Source organism: Vombatus ursinus, unplaced genomic scaffold (genome assembly GCF_900497805.2).
Source record: "Vombatus ursinus unplaced genomic scaffold, bare-nosed wombat genome assembly UNPS02014942.1, whole genome shotgun sequence".
In the NCBI taxonomy this organism is placed as follows: domain Eukaryota; kingdom Metazoa; phylum Chordata; class Mammalia; order Diprotodontia; family Vombatidae; genus Vombatus; species Vombatus ursinus.
In genome coordinates this window covers 18,159,878-18,180,501 of record NW_020954720.1, presented here as the reverse complement: position 1 = coordinate 18,180,501, position 20,624 = coordinate 18,159,878, and the positions used below count along the sequence as shown (strand labels likewise).

General features: G+C 35.4%; 1 protein-coding gene across 3 annotated transcripts in view; it reads right to left on the bottom strand.

Moving 5' to 3' along the window:
• The window catches only part of PCDH9 (protocadherin 9), a 1,052,177-nt gene that overhangs the window by 46,385 nt on the left and 985,168 nt on the right, over window positions 1-20,624 (bottom strand). The window lies entirely within an intron of this gene.

The following is a 20,624-nucleotide window of genomic DNA, read 5'->3' as shown; positions in this document are numbered from 1 at the left end:
CCCTCTAACACAAAGCCAATCTTCCCCATGTTGTAAAGGTCTCGGTAGCTAGGCCCTTCAAGATGAAAGTTACACACTGATTAATCAGTTGCTTTTTTATTCCAGGTCGTCAAGTACTCCTTGTTTGTAAATAAAAGGTTCACCCTGAATTTCCTGTAAACTAAAGAGCATAAGGCTGGTTTGGCCTATGTTCACGGAGCAAGAAAGCCGCCTGCTGTTGAATCCACAGAGATGTACTATGTCTCCTGTCATAAATACTGCTTCCAGGTGATCTGTAGCATATATTGAGAATGACTTCATCTAAAAACAAATGTCATTTCATAATGATCAAGCAGCATAAAAGTCACTTTTTCCCCCTTCTGTATCTTTTCTCTCTTCCACTCTAATGCTCTCATTATTTGCTCAGAGGACCTTCTTGTACAATTTGTGATGCTTGAGAGGTTCATAGTACTTTCAGAAAAGGAGGGGGGATAAAATAGAACACAACAACTATCTTAGAGTGAAAAAAATCACAAATTAAAACATCCATTTCCTTGGAAAAAATGGATTGGGGTACTTCCTCTCTTATCAGATGGTAAATAGCTAATGGAAAACAACAACCACCGCAAAGATGTGACAAAGTAGACTAGAAATCAACGGTAAACGGCAGGCATCGTGGTTCACTGATGACCCAGATTACTTTCAGGCAGTTTGGCACATCTCCATTTGCCATACTTAACAAAGCTGAGCCAAACGTATTCAATTAATATGGAGAATTTCCCTTTTCTTGAAGGAGGAACACACCTGCAAACAATGATGGATGGTGCTCAGCTCACGCTCTGAAGTGCTTCATGTCTTACATAGCGGAGGTGGGGGGGGGTATAAAATAATTATATATAAAGGGCCCATAATCTAATAACATACATTATGCTCTTGGCATCACTTGCCTTTGGTTATGTTTTGTCAAGACTACAATCACTAAACTATTTACTCCTGACTTTGATTATTTTTATGTACATTTTATCTCCCTTGCTATCCACATTTGAACTACCAGAACACTGTGTGTTTGTGTGTGTGTGTGCTGGTGAAAAATGTACTTGCTGAAATATCCACTCACACTAAAAGTTTGAAACTCCCCCCACCCCAATTTTGAAAGCTTGGTGAAGAGGCTTATTTCGTTGGTAGCAAAACCTTCATGAATCAATATCAGTTTTTGACACTATTATATAAATCCATCCATCACAGTGTGGCGATAACAGCTATGCTTTCACTATGACCAGTGTTGGTTTATGTTTCTTGAATTATTGGAAGCATAGTTACAGCAGGTTAGTACCGGGGGAGGGAGACAGAGATCAAATTTATAGAGCTATATAGTTCTAACATCGACAAAATTGGAATGAGCATAGCACAATGGAGCATGCATTGGATTGAGAGTCAGAAAACTTGGGTTCTAGTCCCTGCTCTATCATTAAATTGACTGTATATCATTCAGCCTGTGAGAACTTCACTTTCCTTACCAAAAAACAAACAAAAAACCTAAGAAAGTTGGAGAAAATGATTATCATACCTACTGCCTATATGACATTGGTCAACTCGCTTAACATCCAATATCCCTAGGCCTCAATTTCCTTATCTGGAAAATAAGGGCATGGAACTAACTACCCTTTGAAGTCTCTTCTAGACCTAGATCTCTGATCAAGGCTCTGTCTAGTTCTAAAATAGGATGAATCACAAATACCGGGACATGTTTCTGCTTTTAATTGTCAACAGAAGTCAATATAAGGGAAACAGTAATAATAACAGGACTAATGATGATAACGTTATACTGCCTCTCCCAAATCTAAGGCACTTTATTAAGGTGGGCTTGCCAGCTGGAAACATACACTCTGACTTCTTGGTTCATGAGGACACTTAGGAAATGCATAGTATGGTTCCTGTATTTTGAATAGCCTTTGCTGGGAATTTGATTTCCTTGGTTCTACTTCTATCTTTGACCTAACAAGATGTTGGGTTGTTTTTTTTTTTGTTTGTTTGTTTGTTTGTTTTACAAATAACTTGACCTTCTTGGATTAAAGTTGCCTTATACATTCAATTAGAATATTGAAATGCTTTTTGTCTTATTGTTTTGGCTAGACAATTTCTCTTTCCAGTTTTAACAATGTAGGAGAATAAATTGTATCCAAGAGCCCTGAAAGAGTTAAAGTTCCTTTTTAAGTTTCCTAGGATAATAGATTTCAAATTGAAAGGGATCTTGCAGGTAACTGAGTCCCATAACACTTATTTACAGATGAAGAAACTTGCTGAGGGTTACATATCTAATAAGTATCAGAGGCAGGATTTGAATTCAGACTTACTCTACGCTTATCATTCTATCTGCTGTGCCAAAATTCCATACCTGGCAATGGTTCATATCTTAGTACATATCTGGAATACTAACAAACAAATTAAACTAAAATGGCTTAAGAGTTTGGCTTAATCTGATAAATACTAAGAAAGTCATATTTTAGCTTTGATTCTAATTTCCATATGGATTCACCAGATAAATACAACATGGAAAATGTATATGTGTGTGTGTGTGTGTGTGTGTTTGTGTGTGTGTAGGGATAAAATATGACTAGCAGCTTCATGTAAATATGTATGAGTATAATGATATATATGTGGGCATATAGGCATATAATGATTAGTTACTAAAAAAGCATATAAGTGCAACACATTGTACCTACTATGTACAATAAATCTATATTTATATATGCTCTGTACTTTTAAGAAACTCTGATTTCAGTAGTGTAGTACTCTTCCCACCAAAGAAGATCACAAACTACTTCTACTTCATTATCACAAACTGGGCAACTTTTTGTTAATGAGCCTATCTTAACTTAGACTAGTTCTTATAAGAAAGTCATAGAGACATAGAGGCTTGTAGTATCAAAGCTTCTCCAGTTTGGTAGGAACTGTTAAAGCTTCTGTTCTGTTGTTATGTTATTTAAGAACCCAAGATCACCTCCATACTACAACAAGAAACTGGAGTAGGACTTTATAATTTACCTATATACATTTTATACATAGAATATCTCAAATTTATCTTACACATTTCAGGTATATAAACTTTCAGAGTATACATACAGATAAATACATAAAATTATCCCAACAAAGGAGATGTGATCTCTGGGAAATTGAACTGGCCATTACTCAAGTCAATGGGAGAGAGAAAGAGTGGGATAGAGAAGGGAAAAAGAGACAGAGACTTTATTAAGTGCTTATTATGTGAGAGGCACTGTGCTAATTCAAACGTAAGAAAACAAGAAATGGCACCCCTCATGGAATTGATATTGGAATAGTGGAATATAACACACCCAAAGGACCTTCAAAATGGAGGGGGCAAGACTTCCTGGAAAGGAAAGGGAGAAGTTAAGCTGGGAGCGATCTTCCAGTAGCACATCCAGGTCACTGGGAATTTATTTCTATTTTATGTTTGTCAGATGATTAGCTAGGATCATGTTCAAAGGCTTGGAGCTGGTTTCTGACTTCTAGTGCTTCTCTAATCTGTGTGGAGAATATTTCATTGTCTTCCTCCAGCTGTCCCTTAGCTTTCTAGCAAACAAGCCCCTTGTCCCATACACAATCTCCTACTCTTCCCATTGGGTCTTAGCAAATGGAACAAAAGGTGAAAAGAATCAGAAGCCCGGATTGCCCATTTTCCCTCTATACAGCAGGTTTTTAATAAATATTCTTCAAAATTAAACTTGAATGTCCAAGAGTTATGTCATATGTAATAGTTAATAACTATAATTGTTAAAATTTTTTTAAATTAAAAATCTGAACTACTGTCCAGTAATTAAAAACAAAATTATTATCTTTGTACTGTTTACCGTTGTTTCTCTTCTTTCATAGGCTTTATTTCCCTTTTGCATTTTTAAAGTGATAGTAGGCTAATAATGGGGAAGCTAGATGGCTCAGTGTATAGAGCCCTGAGCCTGGAGTCAGGAAGACCTGAGTTCAAACCCAGTCTGGGACACTTACTAGCTATATCATGCTGGACAAGTCACTTAACCTGTTTGCCTTAATCCACTGGAGAAGGAAAAGGCAAACCAGACCAGTATCTTTGCCAACAAAACTCCATGGACAATTGTCCATGGGGTCATGAAGAGTCAGACATGATTCAATGACTGAACAGCAAAGAATAATAAAATAAATATTAAAGATAAAGGATTCAGTTTATATTAAAATCTGTTTTTTTCTTAATGTTATGGACATGTCTGTTCCTGATGAAGAGTTAAAAACTAGGCAACTTGATTAAATGAATTCTCCCTTTTCTAAGGCAATCTCCATCATTTATTGCAAGAAAAAATGCATCTGGGAAATCTCAAGTAACCTTCCACAGTTTTACAAAGGAATGGGAGAAACCTTCCAAACTTTGTGCAGAGGCACACAACCATTTTACTGGAATTCAGTTCCAGGTGCATAGGACCAAAATATGAAAAACCACAAAGTGCCATAGATGGAGCCAGTAGCTAAGCATGAGGGACAATTCACCTGCTCCCTTACCAGATGTTACTCTGCTCTCTGACCAAAGCCTTGAGATGCTGCTTCTGGAGGAACATAAGCTTAAGAGGCCACTAACATTTGGGAAAGAGAGAATTTTCTCTCCAAACCTAGGTAGCCAAGTTTCTAATGTTTTGTTGGATGCAGAGAGGAGAACTAAGAATAACAAATTTAGCTTCAGGGCAAAAGGAAATTTGCGTTTTAAAGTCACAGGGGAAGAGGGAAAAACAGTCCAATCCTGAGTGGTTAGCAGCATATACTAGTTTTTGAGTCAAACATTTAGCCACATATTTTTTAATGGCTCTCAAAAATAGCAAAACTTAATGACCAACATTGCAGTTCCCAAGAATACACTGAAAGCACTTGGTTACTGACTGGCCCAATGGCCCTGATAATGAGTATTCCCCAAATCTCTGACTCTAAGGGCCAGAACAATCACTAACCTATACTACAAAAGAAAGTCTTTCTGAAGTATCCCATACATATAATGCAACATTAGAAAGGACAGCTTCAATTCTTGGCTCCACCAGGGATACCACCAGATTTGTGGAAGAAGGAAGGAAGGTAGGAGGGATGAAATTATGTCCAATTTGTTATCCTTGGTCAAGGACATAAAAACAATGAAAAGAGAAAAAAAATTCCCTAAAATATCCATCAGTTATTTACTGCTTTCTACAATAGCTTTAAATATTTTCAGAGCCTCATTCTAAGAGAACATCTAACAATCCTAATTTCTGTCATTTGAATCTACTTATATTTAAAAGCTTACCTTTCATTTAACTAAGTTTGTGAGCAGACATGTTCAGTATAGATGTCTTACATGTGTTTATGGTAATGAAACTGTGTAGTTTACTGGATAAGGTGCTGGCCTCAGAGTCAGGAAGAATTAGGCTTAAGTAATATTTCTGAGATACTGACTGTGATTATGGTCAAATCAACCCCTCAATGCCTCAGGGATTTATCACCCAGCTACAGATAAGTTGTTAATGTGTATCTTTGGAAGAAGATTCCATGCCAAGGAGTTCCCTATACAGATCAAATCAGCACTCCAGACTGTCTGTATGTAAATCCCTGTATATTTACACATACATGTGTTGTGCATATAGCTGTCTATCTATCTTCCAGGGAAGGATTTCTGCATCTACCAATGTAGATCACATGAGCAAGTGCTTTGAAATTTTAACCTTATAGAGTTTACTGGCACACATGACCTTCCTGCCCAGCATCACGGCAATGTCAGATGTGGGACTTGCTCCCAGGTTGTCTTGATTCAGAGGCCAGCTTGGTATCTACTGTAATATATTATACAATATATATTATACTGTAACTATACCACACTATATATATACACTTATTATATTGGTTTTACCCTAAATTTCTAAAAAGAATAATAGAAATTTAGTTATTTTTAAGATCATCAAGCTGAAATCCCCTAAAAAATCAAGCTCATTTCCAAAGTCACATAGTGTCTGGGTTGTGACTTAAATCCAAATCTCATAATGCCTAATCCAGTGCTCTCTTCCCTATACCATGCTGTTTCTTGTTAACTGGTGCTTTTACTTACATATTAAAAGGCTAATAAAATATTTAAATAAGAATAACATATCTATTTAAACACGCTGACAAATTATGAACTAAGTCCTCTTTAAACCATTCCATTGCCACATGCTTATTTTTACAGAATTCATCAATCATAGAACTCAATTGATTTGCCATCCCATAATTATCCCCTTCATAAGAATATCCTATTCAATTCAGTTTCGAGGGCTATCTCTTCAGCAATGATGTTCTTCCCTCCATCTTACTGATAGTAAAATAGCACTCAAGTGATGTTTACCAAGCTCATGATAATAAACCAAGGGGGAAAAATTATCTTATCCTTTCAGCTGCCTTGATCCCAGACTCCAATTATAAGATCATGGAAGACTATGACAACTGATAGTGATCGTGTGTTCATTTCATGTGTAAATCTACAAACAGCTATCCTCAAAGTCTTGGGTTTTGTTTTGTTTTGTTTTTTACACACGTAATGCATTACTTTCCTTTTGTTCTTAATTACAATGTAAAAAAAATAAACTGATGAAATTAAAATTGAATAACCAATAAGAAACTAGCACCAACAGAACTGAACAGAATGCACACTGTAACCACTAGCTCAGAAAAAGAATGATTCTACTTTTAAATTTGGAGACAAGGTTTGCAGATGTTTACTTTGGAGACCCTGCAGTGATAGAAGGTGAATGCATCCTGGTAATATTCTATATGCAAATGTGGTTGTACAAAGCATTCCTTTTTGACAGTGATCTTGTAATCACACTTGATTTGTACTTTGTATGCAATGTTCTAGTTCTGAGTTATCAGAGTCAAAGAATAAAGAATTCTTAATGCATTTCTATTATTAACTGTTCAGTGGCATTCAATTTTTAAGTTCCAGTAGGAAAAAAAAAAGTTAAGTGATTTGGTTTTGTATACCGATTGGATTGATAAGTTCTGTACATAATTGGAAAGCAATTTTACATAACTTTATTATGATAGTCATAGGGCCCATTATGTGACACTTTCCCGGGAGAGCACAGTTTAAAAGTGAAGAATACTAAACATAATTTTCCTTTATGTTTCACGTAGGAAAAAAAAAAACTGAGATCTGAAAATACCAGTCATAAAGCATTTCAAACCTGGAAAACATTTTAGTCCAAGCTGTCTACATCAATGCAGTCATAAGCTAGAGAATTTTAGTACCTATTTAAGCTGTTTTGTAGTTTTTACTATTGTAGTTCTGGCCTTCATACACACATACACACACACACACACACACACACACACACACACACACACACACACACCAGATGGAGGGAGAAAGGGAAGAAGAAGGGTGTGCGGAAAGAAGGAGAGAGACAGAGAAAAAAAGAGACACAGAGAGAGAGACACACACAAAGAGAAACAGAGAGAGAAATGATTTTGTATATGGGGTAAATGATAATATTTCTTATAGGTAAGGTAACAAAGTAACTATTTAAAATTTTCTTGATACATTCTAATTACTATTGCATTATGATTAAGAACAAAATACTTTCTTTTTCTCTCCCTCACTATAATCACTGACAGCATGAGGGACAGCATGGCATAGCGAATTGAGAGCCAATCTCAAATCCAGGGAGTTCTGAGTACAGAACCAAACTCCAACACATATTGGCTGTGTGACACTAAGTCACTTAATATCTAACCCTATCTTTATAGTTGCTCTATTAAAATTATTTATAAAAAAATCACTTGAGTCAATGATTATTTTATTCAAGAACCAGATCTGCTCTTTATTTTCCCCCTTTTTTCCTATTTGGAACATTAATTCTGCTGTTGAGTTATTAAATTTTACATTTTCACTTGGAAAAGATTTTTTTTCCTTTGAAAAAAGTCTAAAATAATAAGTGGGAAATTGCATTATAAAATGCCTAGTCACACAGATCTGGGGGGATGAACAATGATGTCTAAGATGATTCATTATGCTCATCTGCTTAAAGAAAAAAAATAACCATTTGATAATTCACTAAGACCCCTTGGCATATGATTGTCACAGTGAAGAGAATGGCACCTGCACAACTACTGAAGGTTTAACTTGGATTTTGGATGAGGTAAATCAGATCTACAAGTGAGGCTTGACTCAGTTTGTTGCTTATCTGAAAATGTTAGGCAGAGAACTGGAAGCTACTGTCTCACTGCCACGAAGCAAACGGAACCAATCACATTTTTTTTCCTCCTCTGGTTATCCACAGTCACATAGTAATATGTGAAATGACTGCAGGCTAAGCAAGTTTGAATTACTAAAGATCTACCACATAGAGTTCATGTTGAGATATCAGAACCTCGGCTGCTAGAAAGCTTCCTTTCGTTTGTCTCTCTCTCCCAGTACCCAAGAGATTGACTTGCAAATCATAGGCACTCAATTAATGTTTGTTCCATGCAGTTGAAGACATTCAGAAAGAAACCTTTGGCCTATTTTCTGTACATTATCCTTTTTGTCATCTGAGGTGAACATTCAGTTTTCTCTCAAGTAAGCACAAATAACTGACAAAACATTTCTTAACTCTCTCTGATCCAGATTTACTGACTCCAAATGAGTAGCTAATTTATTCAATTCTAATCATTTTAGAATTTAGATTGTTTGTTAAATCCAATGCATTATTTTAGTTCTCATACTTCTTGCTGTATATAATGTATCTGATACCTTTACAAACCCACATTCGCTATTCTCCTGTCCTTCCCTTCAATGATGATCCTCTTATCTTTATTATCTTTATAATAAACTGTGATATACATAATACAGGCTATTTACTTTTTTAATGTCCTTTGCTAGCTATTTGTTTTCTTCCTAACTACTTTAGCATCTTTTGCCTAAGGGATTGGCCTTGATATTCTCTACTCCTACACTTTTCCCCTTCCAAGTCTCATTCACTGAAACAGATTCAACCATCACCTCTGAGGATGAATACAGAACTGGTATTTCCAGTCCCCTTCCCCTCCCTTTCCTATTTCATTATATACCCCCAAATCTACAATTCCTAAATACTTTGTCCATCTTGATAGTAAAAATAATACCTGGCATTTATATAATGCTTTAAAGCTTATAAATATATTATCTCATTTGACTCTTCATCAAATTTTCTAAAAAAAAAAAATCTGGAAATTATAGCAAAAAAAATGGTTTAACAGTATGATATGGCAGCCAATAAGATGAATGTGACCTGCATACAATCACATAATGTCTTGGACTAGAGAATAATAGTCTTGCTTTACTTTGCCATAGTCAGCTCACAGTCACATTACCAAGTTCAGTTCTTGCCACTGATTTTTAGATTCGATAATGATAAGCTAGAAGGGCAACTGGATGGGAATCATGATGGTAAAAGGTCTTGCTTATGCTTTACATGGATTAAATGCAGCATCTTGCTCATGATTCATCTACAAAAAAGAACACTTCAGAGGGAAAAAAAGTATTTAACAGATTTAGAACTAGAAGGGAACTTGGTGATGATCTAGTTAAAATCATCCATGTTATTAATAAGGAAATCCAATACCAAGATTAAATGACCTGTCAACTTTTACACCATTAGTAAGAAGCAGATCTGGGATCCAAATGTAGATGTTCTGTCTTCAAATTCTTGAAGGGAAGTTATGTTACAAAGACATTTCATTTCACATGTTTCATGTGTTCTGCTTTTCCCAGGGTGCAGATCTACAGAACTGAAGATATTCCAAAGAGTCAAATTTAGCCTTTATTTAAGGAAAAAATTCCAGTATACAAAGGATTAATGGTATGCCTTAGTAAGAAGAGGGTGGCCCTTCACTTGAGGTCTTTAAGGAAAAATTGGTTGACTATGGGGTAAGATGAAAAGATTTTACTCAGCAAAGAGTTGGATTAAATTGCTTCTGGTGTCCCTTCCAACTCTTAGATTCTGTCATTCTATGATCCTCTCAATAAACTAGTAGGGTATATACTAAAGGCTATTGTTGTTCCTATTTCACAAAGGAAGAAATAGGATAAAAACAGATATGTGTCTCTCCCAGTCACATAGCTAGTAAATGTCAGAGAAAGGGTCTGAAGCCAGCTATCACTACTCTACTTCTGTCATAGGGCTTGTTAAACTAGTTCCTGACTACTGTGACTCAGTTCATAGGGGTTTTTTTTTCCTATGGCCCTTCCATGATTTTTATGTATAAGGACATGATTTTGTTTCTTAGAATTTTGTAACTGCAAGTGCTATCCTTACTCACTCTGAGAAACATAAATTACTCACTAGTGCTTTATATTTTAATGATTTATTCCATTGGGAAAAAAAACCACACTTGCCAGGTATTGACAAATGATGTGCACAGGATTTGAGTTGTAGAGTATGGATATTTCAAAGAGCTATCAGAAGATATAAAGGTTGTAACAAAACCAGGAGACTAATGTCCTTAGCCCTATGTCATTGATACTTCAAGTTTAGCTAGAGTTTAATCTGCCTTTCCTTTCAAGGCCTTTCTCAGGCTTCTGACACAGCTGAATGCTACCAATTACAGACCTTGTTCAGAATTTTCCAGGAACAATTATGGCACTATATAAAATAAATGCACTTACTAATACGCCAAGGATCCATGAATTTCTCATCATAGGAAACTTACAATGGGACAATTCTTTCCACCAACAGTTTACCACCCCTTTATTGATTTAGTAGATGAGTCCTAGGAAGTTGCCTCGGTTACTCAGAAGTTCAGTGATTTGCCCAGGGTGGGCACACAGCTATTAAGTGTCAGTTTCAAATTTGGAATGCAGGTGTCTTTGAATCTAAGCCTCAAGTTCAAACATACTACCTCTGAACTTCCCAAGGGATGTAAACATATTTAAAAATCTATAATTCTATAATTGCAACCATGCTAAAACAAATAAACTTATTAAAATAGAAACAATGTGAAGTCAAAACAAAAATATATATATATATATATATATATATATATATATATTTCTTATTAACTACTTTCTCTGAGTATACCATTGGGCTTATGCAAAAGGATTGAGTAATCCCTTCTTTATCATTTTTGTTCCCCAAGTGGTAGAGAGAAATGATTCATAAGATGTCTGGCACTTAATAATAGATATTCCTGAAAGAAGACCTCCTTCTTTTGTGACCAGCTTATTTTTATACTTTTATGTTCCTCTGTTCAATTTAATACTCCAGATACTTCTTCATCATTGGCTTCTCATAAATAGTTCTGAACTAACAACCTAAAATGCCTCCAGCAGGCTGTGGCTCCAAAATGGAACTGCTTTTATTTGTTTCTTTCTTCCTTCTTTTTTTTTTTTTACACTACTTCTTGTGAACATTTGGCAACTTATTAATGGGTCAGTGTACTCTGAAACACTTAAATGAATTCTTCCATTCGAACTATTCATTACATGATAATCACGACCTAGTGCACAGCTCTGATCAATACAAATGTACAGAGTGGCTGTAAAATAGCCTGTCTAACCAGGAAGGGTAATCCACCATTTTACAGATTTGAAGAGTCAATCAATTAAATGCTGGATAAGGTCAAATACTATAGATTGAAGATTCAGTGAAATCCTTCCCTTACTTTCCTTTCTTTGAATTTTTCTTTTGATCTGAGTATGATTTCCTTAAAATATATTTTCCCCCCAGTGGCTACACTTAATACACTAAAAAAATGAGTAGTCTTGGTACAACATAATGATTCATTCACATAGGAACCAATATTGTTATAAAACCCTGAAACCATAAAACATTGAAAAATAATATTAATGTTTAAACATTTACAGCATTTTAAAAAGTACAGTTTAAGAGGTACCTACTGCTAGCTAGACATATTAGTTCATATATCAACTTAGACATATACCTACCTACAGTAAATCTGTTAGTATCTAAAATAATAGAGTAGAACAAAGTCACTAATGATCTGTTTACCCATCATCCCTAAAATACCTGCTTGATTTTAATCATCCTTCCAGGCTGTTCCTTGGCATCATTATTAACATTCATATGGTAAGTGTTACATGTTTTGCCATTTGCTATGATTCTTTTTTACATGTTTTCTAGCACCTTCAGCTATACCTTGAGGATTAGCAATCTTTGCTAAATGCAGTCATAAAAATACAATGCAACAGTCTAGTGTGCATGCCACTTCTTAATGCTACAAATGTTTTATTTTTTGTAAAGAATTGTCAGTAAAAGCTTGTTCTCTATCTGAAATAATGCATTTCTGGGCTCCAACAGAACTTGAATTGCAACTTCTTATGTGTTCTCATCTATCTGGAGATAGATGGATTTGCTGCTGGTATTTTTATCTTACTGTCTCCAGAAAGTAGTAAATAGAAAACTGGAAATATCACACATTTGGAAAAATGCCACCTGGCACAATCAGGCACTAGGTGGCTAACTAAATATTGTGAACAGAAACAACTGGCAAAAGAGAAAATTCACTTGTTAGAATCCAGCAGCACATCTGAGCTTCACATTTAAGAGGAAAACAAAATGTTTGCCTTGTGGATCTCTATGATAATATTTAAATACCAAGCACCTTCTTCTTTCCCTACCTTTCTTACTTATGTAACCAAGCACATTTGTATTTATTTTATGATTTCCTTTTAACTTTTGCTACCAAGGAGTTAGAAAAGAAATGTTTAAAAATAGGTTCTCTGTGATTTTACTAAAGGAGAATTATTCTATTAGTAGGAGTTATCTTTGGTATATATATTTTTTTAATTGCAGTAGGAAGAAAGTTCAAGACAAAGTAAAAAAATCTAATGACATTTTCATGTCACAGCAATCCTTTAAAAGGAATGCTGTGTTTCCATCTTAGGTTTCTAAGATGAAGGCATGCGTTTTCAAAACAAGAAATATGATACCATTAAATGAAGCTTCATTCATTTCTTGCTTAATTTTAGAGTATGGATGTTTCCATCAAATTAAAATATATTGTTTTCTTTGTGAGGCATGAGATAGAAAGGCTGAAAATGGATTTATAAAGCGGGCAATGAGAATGAACACCAAGCCAAGAATCTTTAGGTGGAAAGCTAAAGGGAAAGGGGGCTTACTTGCTACTATTTATTAAGTGAAGTCTCTTAGGTCTGCCTCCTTTTCTGCACTCTGCTCTTCTGCCATATACTCTACCTGTATCAAGAATGTAGTAGGCTTGGGGAAGGGAAGCCTAAGACATTAAAATACAGGTATACTCAATTCCTTAGCTGGTTGTGATTATTCCCTACTTCACCCCTCTGTTTGATAGTTGTCAATCTTGTTCTAGCTATGTAAAAAATGGCATAATTCCCTCTCCAGTAAGAGGCTTCCCACATTCACTACTGAGCTGAATGAAGTAAAGCATACAAAGATTTCACCTTAAAAACAAGGACGTATTCTCATCAGACACAAATGGCTAAAATCTATATAGAATACTTTGGAAAAATTTTGGTTCCAAAATAGATATGACAATCTGCTAAAGAAAATATCTTTATATAAGAGATTTTAGGTCTACTAGAGAAATACTAATGGATCATCCATATGACAACCATGCAAAAAAATAAAAAAAAATGGAAGTGGATTGTGCATCTCTTGAATACCAACAAATATTTCAAATACTTTGCCTTTACTTAGAAACCCAGGACTATCTCTAGCCAGATGCAAAGCTGTAGATACAGAGAGCGCTACACGCATCTGGAAGCCTCTCTAGCTCCCCAAGAAGTGTCTTTGGCCCAAAAGATCAAGTCCCTCTGAATGAGATATAACCTCTGTGAAGCCTTCTCAGGGTGGTGATGAAAGACTGTCTCAAAACTAGAGATAGGCTCTGAGAGAACAAACAGGCCATAAGTTTAAATTACCTAAACCTATAGGAATTCAGCCCTAAACCCCCTCCTGATTGCCACTGCCACATCAGCATTAGGTATACTAAATAAGGACATGTATGTTTGGATTGGCTATACCCTGATTCCTTGTTCTTTGGGAATGGGAAAGATTTTCGTGCCTAGAATGTAAGCCCACCTCCCACCCAATGGGAGTAAGGGATAGTGGTGGGGTGGGAGTCTCTTGTTTGTGTTAAGATATATAACCTTGCTTTGTCCTTTGTGCCTTACCTCTCTCCTGCTGGTAGTATACCGGAGGAGTAGATGCCCCTTCTCAGGAGATTGTAATAAAGAGTAATTTTTGCTTCCTTGAGAAGTCTCTGAGTTTAATTGTGTTAGAGTCACTGTCTCACACACCTCCTTTATTCCTGTTTCATCACATCCATTATTCTTTCCACTAACTTCTGCCTTGACTGACCCAAAGTCCCACCAAAATTGATACCCCTTAGCAAGTTTTGGCTCCAATATTTCTCACTCAGAATTCAGTTCAATTAAATAACCATTTATTAAGAATCATACTAGTCACTAGGGATAAAAGATAAAAATGAAACCATCTGCCCTCAAGAAGCTAACATTCTACATTCTAGGCAAGTAGATGGCACATTGGAAACCCAAGTCCATGCCTTAGAAACTAGTGGTGTGATCCTGGACAAATTTCTTTACCTCTTAGCTCAGCCTCATTTTTCTCATTTGTAAAATGGGGATAACAGCACCTACATTACAGAGTTGTAAGGATTAAAATAATATTTGTAAAGTACTTTGTGGACCTTAAAGGATTATATGAATGCTAGCTATTATTACTAGTGATATCACTATCTTTGAGCCTATACTGGGAAAGATTTTGTGGTTGGGTTGGGGGAATATATTAAGTGCCAGGTAGCCCATAGAAGAGGAGGAGGAGAGGTGTGGAAGAGGTGGGTCAGGGGAGGAATTCTTTTTTGATACCATGTGGTCAGTTGGGAGGACTGGCACCTGTATAAACAGGTATCATCTTAGAAATATACCTGGGCTCTCTGAGCCCTTGGCTTTTCTAACCATTACCTAAAATTGCAAGGGGGTAGAAGAGTGGGAAGGCAAATCCTCCCTGACTGAAACTCTCATCACTCACAAATCTTCTAGTCCTTCACTTAATAGATAGAAGCCATAGAGGTAGGTGCTTTACAGTGGATCAAAGTCATAAAAGATTGGGGGCTCCAAGTCTTACAAGATCTTTAAGACCTGCTTTCCTCTAGATTCCTGCGTCTTGAGCCCAGGAAACTCAAGAGGAATCATCAATAAGGTGACTACTGCTTAAGATTTTTAGACTCCCCAAAGATTTTTAGTCATAGGATATTGACTTCTCTAAGTTCCAAATGAAGAAAGGTGGTTATGAAGTCAGGGCAGAGCTTTCTTGTGAAAGAATCATGAGGATTGCTGCTAGGCTGCCTATTATAGTTGGAATAATGGTGTGGGCTCCCTCAAATGGCATGAAGGCAAGCCATTCAATTATCAAGGCAGGATCAAAAACCATAAGATGGCAAGGAGTAAACCCAGTGAATCTCCCCATTCCTCTTCCACTTATCTTCTCCTACCCAAGGCAACACTGGGTTGGGGGAAAGGTGAAGGGTATTGGTCTGTTGATTTTTGATGCCATCAGTGAATGGCCTATGTTCCTTAAAACACCAGCCTAACTCTCCAGCAATCTACTTTTGCTCTGGTAATCTACTTAATGAAACAATGTAAAACTGTCCAATATCAGTAGGCTAGGAAAGGGCAAAATTTTCTTTGCCTCCTCTGCTGCTATCTGTGTGCAGCTGAGTAGCACCAATGGAAAATATACAACCATGCCAAGTAGGTCCATTACAGATATATGCTATTTATACTGCATATCTATCCCTCTATTTTTCCCCAATTTCCTAAGGAGGCTCTTCCTAATCCTTCTCTTTTCTAATGTCCTATAGCAATGCCCCTTCCCTCTCTTTCTAACTTTATCAAGACAGTAGAAGCTATACGACAAAAACTGCCTATCTTCCCCACTTCCATACTTTAAAACTTCCTCTGTATCACTCTCAATTCTTTCCTCCTCTGCTCTAGCTCTTAAATTTGCCAATAATGGCATACTGGCTAGACAAATATTAACTTCTCTTTGAAGACCTCTATTGGTAAGAAATATAATACCTCCCATTCCATTTTTGTTAAATTCTGTTAGAAAAGTTGTTGTTTTTTTGTCCTACAAATGTTTACTTATTGCTCCTAGTTTTAAACCCTCTGGCACTCACAAGGACAATCTCTTCACAAGATAGTCACTAACCTATAGATACTTGGTGTTCTCAAGTATTATGGAATTTAAAACCCTGGGGCAGACCCTGTTCTCCTATATTCACTCAATGTCAGCCTATTTTCATGGCTTTTTCTCCTTTTCTATATCCCCTAATACTGCTTGGCTATGGCCCTAGAATGGTCCCCACTTTTCCACCCATGCTCCAAGACAAGAAAGACTTTTCCTCTTCTGTCTTTTCAAGTGACTTCTTCTATAGGTTTTAGACCTTTGCCTCCTTTACTCACCTTCTGGAAATATTAATGCTTGGGCAAACTTGAAAATTCTTGCTAGAATGCAGTGGTTGTCTCTGTCTTTTAAGAGTATTTTCTACTACCTATCCTGGAATTGGCATCAGATTCGGTGTGTCTGGGACTATGAAGCTGTACCATATCAAGCTGGCTTTCCTCATGCTACTTTCAACACCAAACATCTTCCTATACTAATACCTTACTTCTTCTCCTCTCACATTAGGTAAGCTTAGAAGAAAGATTCTTTTTCAGGTGAATGTAAAGGACACCTGTTTTATTTTGTTTTTTCTCTCAGCTGATGGTTTTAGTCACTTCCCTACATTCAACATGCTGTAAATAATAATAAAAATATTTATGTAGCACTATGTGTCAGAAACAGTGCTATATGCTTTACAATTACTATCTTATTTAATCCTCACAGCAACCATGGGAGGTAGGTGCTTTTATCATCCCTATTTCACAGATGAGGAAACTGAGGCAGAGGTTATGTGACTTAGCCAGAGTCACACAGCTAGGAAGTGTCAGAGGTCAAATTTAAACTCAGGTCTTCCTGAGACCTAGTGTTATATCTACTGAACAACCTAACACGTGACATAGGATCCCCATCATTAAGAGAGGGCTACTCAAATCCAGGCTTACAATGAAAATGCTTTAAAAATAAAATAGACTATGAATTATCAAGCCATCCTCCCTCACCATAGGGATAGGTTTTGCTATATTAGTACATATATGAAATCATAATCAGATAATGGAATTTCTCAGGTATGATAGTTTCTAAAGTGTTCCAATGATGAAAATACATTTTCCCCCTGTAAAAAGTGAGTATTAAACATTTTAGATTAATGGTATTTTGTGGAATGAACACCAAGGTTCAATATTAGTTACATGGGCTGGGTCTTCATGCAGAAACTAATTTGGGGAATAAATGATTGAAATCAATCAACTGTTTAATAGCCAACTTAACTAAATTCAATCAGTTTGAAAGTTCAGTTGTTTGGCAGAATTAAACATTTTGTTTTTCAAACTTGTTTATGTGTTAATATGGCAGTAGTTTCTTAAAATAGGACAAAATCACATTTGTTGTAAATTCAACTTATAGTAGTGTGTCCAGTTATTTCCAACAACCATTTTAATCTACTTCAGATTATTTCTTTGTCTGAACATTTCCATTTCCTTGAGACATTTTAACAAAATATATAAAAGAGGTTTTACATTATATTGTCATAATAAATGGGAGAAAACTATTGAATCTATACCCGGTACAAAGTATTAATCAGCATTACACTCTGAGCAGTTACATAATTTATTGTAATTGTAATTAAAAGAGGTTTTTAATTATATTGTCATAATAAATGGGAGAAAACTATTGAATCTATACCTACTACAAAGTATTAATTAGCATTATACTCCTAGCAGTACATAATTTATTGTAATTGTAATTAAAATTTGATCAAATATATTCAACATAATTAAATTGCTTATCCAAAATTAAGAGTTTAATGTGAATATTATAGAGTAACAATATACCAATTTAATTTGCCTTTCTTAGAATTCAATGTGCAAGGATTTTAAAATAATTTTCATTTTAGTCAATATGCAGATGGGAAAAATCTGCTATTTATATTTATTCCACTTTTAAAATGTTGCACATTGTTTTTACTACTCTTTTAACCTTGAGTAATTAAGTGAGAATGCTAGACCTCTTTGTTTTCATTAACTGAAACTGATCCATATTAAAATTTATACATGATTAATCATATTCTATATAACATTGAATATAAATAACCAGAAACCTGTCTTGTTTTATATTTTGTATGTAATTGTTTGTCCCTAAAGATAATTAACATGCTCAATTTGCATGTTAAAAGGGGAAGTATTTTATGAAGCTTTAATGTTTGTAGTGATATTAAAGTAATCTCAAAATTCAGTCTTAAGTGACCTCTCATAGTACTTTATATTAATGACTTTTGAGAGGCAACTACACCTACATTCAACTATAACTTCAACTATGGAACACTAGAGGAGTAAAAACAAATGGTCATTTTAAGAAAGATGAACAATCCATCTGACATAATATTTCTTTTTAAATTTTGGTAATTCATGAAATCTTAAAATCAAAAGTTAAGATAAAACTTTCTTTCTTATACTTTTTTTTTATATTTGTAAGACATTTGAATTGTAATCTATATCTGCCCACACAACAGAACCTGAGTATTCCACAAAGGTCATTGATTTCATTCATTACCTGTGATATAGTTTGTATACGTGCCAACTATAAATCAAAGTATTTAATGAATCTATTAAAACTTTTGACAGTTACAAAGTTTGTGTGGTGGTTCTTTATTTTTTTCTCTTCCTCTTTTTCTCCCCCTAGTATTCTGGGGTCATCACTCATAACAGCGAAAACTATAGCATAAGGGGGAAAAGCATCCAGAATGTTCCTAAAAATAAAATAGAAAGCCCTCAGGAGCCTTTTCAGAACAACAGTAAAAAGTATTGCTAGCTGTAAAATTTGTAAGCAGGTTCTATCCTGTCGGCACGGAAACAATGAAGATGAATTACATCCTAGGAGAAATATTGAGAAGGTCTGGTAGTGCAGTGGCAAACCAGCAAACAGTGAGACCAGAACACAACTGCTCTCTATTTACTGAGTTGAAGATGTCAGAACATGAAGACAGAGATAAACTGGGTTAAATTGAAATGCAGAGACGGACTTTCAAAATTGATCTCTTGAACAACAAAGTCTATTTACCTGGACATTATTTCTGTTCCTCAGTTTTGTGATTGTTGTCGTTTAAGTTTCTGTGTTTCTTGGGACTGAGCCTCACTACATATGTTAAATTTACAAACTACCTATACACAAATTGTTGGGGAAATGAAATATAGTCATAGTATTTATGGTAATTTTTTGTTTCCCCTCCTGATTTCCTTATGCTGTGATGGAAAAACAGCTTTGATATTAAATTAATTTTGCCCTGGGCCAGGGTTATTGTCTAAACCAAAAGGACATTTAGTGTACATGGGGAAAATGGCAGCTGGTATGAAATGTTCAGGGAGAATCCCACAGAGTCCTTGTAGATCTAACCTAATATATACAGTAATGTCTGGATCAGAAGTGGAGAATTTTTTTTAACGTCCTTGTTTGATGCCCTGGATATGAATATGATAAATGCAAAGATGTGTTATTAAGGAGAAAAAATATGAAAAGGGTTATTTTGATGATGTTGACATCACCACTGATGGAAAGTTATAAGTATAATAACAAACTTTTTCCTTTCCTAGATCAAGGTCACCAGATGCAGATTGGAACTCTCACACCAGATGCAGACTGGAGAAAGTGTTTATTAAAACTAAGCTGTGATTCTCACAGGATGTTTTTGTGTTTATAATGATTACCCCCTATGAAAAGAGAGTAACTGTGCATTTGACTTTAGGTTTCATGATTTACCTCTCCCCCTGAAAAAAAAAATCTAATTAGTAGCCTTATCTGATAGTTGGAAAGAGCTTTTCTTTAGTAATATATTTGAGAACTTTTTTTTTCAAATGCTGCTTAAAAAATATCCAAACAACAAATAATTAGTGTGGCTTGAGTCATTTGTACATTAAAAATTGAAAGTAATATCAGCTTCTTCGGAAATCATTGAAAGTTGCTGTTATTCATGTACCGTAGTCTAGGTGATTGAATGCATTTAAGCAATAAGAGAACTTTAAGGTGAAGTGGAATAAATATCATGTGGAAGGTATGTTAACCTCTTCAGTGCCTTACTAATACACTAATCTGAAGAAGAGTTTGAGGCATACTGGTTATTAAAAGAACCACAGCTCATACAGGTTATTGGTTTGTAGGCCTAAAAGTCTGTCAAGACATTTGCTTCCATTTAAATTATTTCTGTGATGTAAGGCTACTGATAACAATGGGACATTGGGAGCTGATGAAGTGGGCCTTCCTCCACTTACTTTCCTTAAGGGCTTCCATTTTTTTTTAGTATTTGATGGCTGGTGAGATAATCTGCATAATAACATGGCCCCAGTGTGTGCTTATTAAGTCAATGGAGCATGGAGTCTACACAAAAGCATCACTGGTATGTATTAAGTAGACTGAATCTATAGACCCACAATGACTTTACTCATCTGATGGGAAGAGTTGTGAACTAATCTCGTAATTATA